This window comes from Oncorhynchus mykiss, chromosome 30 (genome assembly GCF_057628025.1).
Source record: "Oncorhynchus mykiss isolate SJ-2025 chromosome 30, ASM5762802v1, whole genome shotgun sequence".
In the NCBI taxonomy this organism is placed as follows: domain Eukaryota; kingdom Metazoa; phylum Chordata; class Actinopteri; order Salmoniformes; family Salmonidae; genus Oncorhynchus; species Oncorhynchus mykiss.
Window position 1 is genome coordinate 10,829,545 of NC_143051.1, and position 2,956 is coordinate 10,832,500.

General features: G+C 37.7%; 1 protein-coding gene across 1 annotated transcript in view; it reads right to left on the reverse strand.

Annotated features, from left to right (window-relative positions):
• Positions 1 to 1,096: 1,096 nt before the first annotated feature.
• The window catches only part of LOC110487914 (copine-4), a 59,811-nt gene continuing 57,951 nt past the window's right edge, over positions 1,097 to 2,956 (reverse strand). Inside the window, exon 18 of the mRNA XM_036970664.2 lies at positions 1,097 to 2,956. This exon is cut by the window's right edge and continues 537 nt beyond it. The gene's annotated coding sequence lies outside the window, so the exon portion shown is untranslated.

Below are 2,956 nucleotides of genomic sequence, written 5' to 3' on the forward strand. Positions count from 1 at the left end.
CCACGGCAACCCTTCCAAATAACCTGTTTGCTTGGAGGTGGCAACTAATTGTAGATGTGGAGCCTTGGGGATCCAAAGATGCGACCAAGTTCTGTCATTCTCTAATTTTGGCCCTTTTATTTTTCTTTGCCTCCTGGACCAGCTTCCTGTGTGTGGGGTCAAGATACTCTTACGTCCAATACCAGGCAAGCTTACCACTGTTCCAGTGGTTTTAAACGTCTTAATTGTTGTCCTAATAGTGGCAAGTAGTATATTTTATTATTATTTTTTCTTTTTTGTACCGGTTTGCCAGATTTTTGAAGGTCAACAAACATTTGTCTCTTTTTGTTTGTGAACTCTCTGCCTTTTCCTGTGAGGATGGATGAAATATGGATTTTAAATGTTACCTCATTTTGTACCCCTTCGAAACAGGAAGCCATGGAAGGCCACAATACAGTTCCTTAATTAAACTGAGATTAAAATTAAAAAAAATTAATAGGTAGAATGTTAATGGAGATTGAATTCTGCTTCATTTTATTTATGAGAATCTTTAGGAGTGGTAATAATTTGGACGCCTATCTTTAAAAAAAATTAAAATCTTGTTAAAAAAAAAAAATTCTCTGAGCAATTGTATTAGTATTAAGTAATATAATTTTCTGACAGTACAAAATAGCTCAGTTTGAGGTATTTATTTCATTATTTCCCATATTTTGCTCAGCCAATTATTGCTCATCTTTATCAAGGGGGACGATCATGTTGGACCTGACTGTATGTGTGTATAGTTTGTATATCAGGCTATAGTCAGCAGTGCAAGCAGTACTGCACAGATGGACAGAAAGATAGACAGACAGAACTGACAGAGTCACACAGAGACAAGGGCATCTGTACTGTGATGTGATCTGGTCTGTAATGTGAAACAGTAACACACACACACACACACACACACACACACACACACACACACACACACACACACACACACACACACACACACACACACACACACACACACACACACACACACACACACACACACAGAGAGAGAGAGATAACTATTCACTCAAATGCTTTACAAGTTAATAAAAACATTTTTTTTTTTTACATTACATTAATACAGTTTTAGTTATTTATTTATTTATTTATTTAGCAAACTCTCAACAAACCTGTAGAAAATACGTATATAACACGTTACAGTATATAATCCTAACTCCTTAAAATCCACACTCTGTAAAATGTGCATATCATCAAAGAGTGGGCCACCAACAAAAACATAAACAACAGATAAAATGCATCCCGTGACATTTCCACATGCAAATAGTTCTGGATTCTAGATGCAATGTATAAGCAGTGCTGAAGGAATGAGGCACGAGAGCAACATGATTTCAAATTGAGGCTAAACTGACCGATTTAGTTCTGGGTTTCAACCCTCCTCATTAGGAAATGAGACTGAGAACGAGATTTGGGTCTTGGAGGAGTTCATTGATGCGGGTGTCTCTTGTGTGTGCGTGTGCTTGTCTGTGTGTGTGTGTGTGTGTGTGTGTGTGTTTCTTGTGATATGCTTTGGATGTGCTTATCAATACACAATCAACTTTTGTCCCACCCATATCAATAAACAAATTGTATCACAGTCATGCAAATGTTTTACTGTGCGTGAGCTTTCAAATGCATCCTGTCATCTCTAAATGTGTAACACGATAGGTCTTTTAATATGACACATTTCAACCCAAAACATTTGATTCATAAAATAATTAATCAGACGTCCTCCTGAAGGGGATGATGACTTAATCTTTGCGAGAGGGAGGTAACCTAATTTCATTGGTCCTCGACTCGCATATCAGTCGTTTCATTCAGGGTAAGTGGAGTTAGCCGTGAGTTAGCCTGCCCCAGAGCAGGTTCATTCTGAAGGATTCGTTGCTATAGAAATTTACCTGGCTAAAAGGTGAGCCACTTTCATAGGATCGGTTATCCAGAGTTGAACTCAGAGTTGACCAAAGTTGCCTCTCTAACTCCTTAAACCTGATTCGTAGTATAGGGCTCAGGTTGTGTCTGGAAGTATCCTGGGCTAGGCCTTTCACCAATCAGATTCCTTCGGCTGGTGTGCGACCCGTGGAGAAGTTGGTTTAACTTTTGATAGCCTATCTCTGGGGCTAGTTAGGGACCTCAAAAAATGACACAATATAAATGGTACAATATTTTCATGTTGCACATCTTTTAGTTCTCTTTACATTCTTTCAAAATGTGTATATTAATTTCTACAATTTATAGTTGGGTTTGAGGTTTTTAAGTAACGTACATTTGGAGCTATTGAAATGTTTTCACATTGTCCAAAAAATATTGTACATTGTGTAATTTATTGATGGTCCCTATCTAGACCCATAGTGATATCCAAAGTCTCCTGTGCTCAGAATTGATGATTACTTGGGTGTTGCCAGCTGTGGGCAGGATTGAAATGAACTCAACCCAAGGAAAACTGTCACGTTACCTAGATTCCTTACATTTCACCAATCTTTCTTTTGGACGGTACTGACTTTATGACCAAAATTACCCTTTTTACACTTTGTAGTCAATTTAGACTCAATAACAAATGTTTCTGACTCATATTGATGCTACAGGGGTCGTTATCAACCGGAGAAGTTGGTTGTTTGGTTCAGTCGCTCTTTAAACATGATTTGAAGCTACACATGATTTGTTTACAAAGTCTCCTATGTTACCATAACCCTAAACTATGGACTAATAGGCCCTTATGGTTATGATAAGTACAACTCTTACTAAACTTCAATTAGCCTATACTGTATGTAATATTGTTAAACAATATTGAAAGTCACCTTTAAAAGGTGTGTGTGTGTGTGTGTGTGTGTGTTAAACCCATTAGGCCAGCATGCAGTAATACATTATGTAGTGAAACCACCAGATTAAACTACTATTCTGGGCTACACTACTGTATGCAGTGTGTGTGTGTGTTTATCATTTGTGTGTG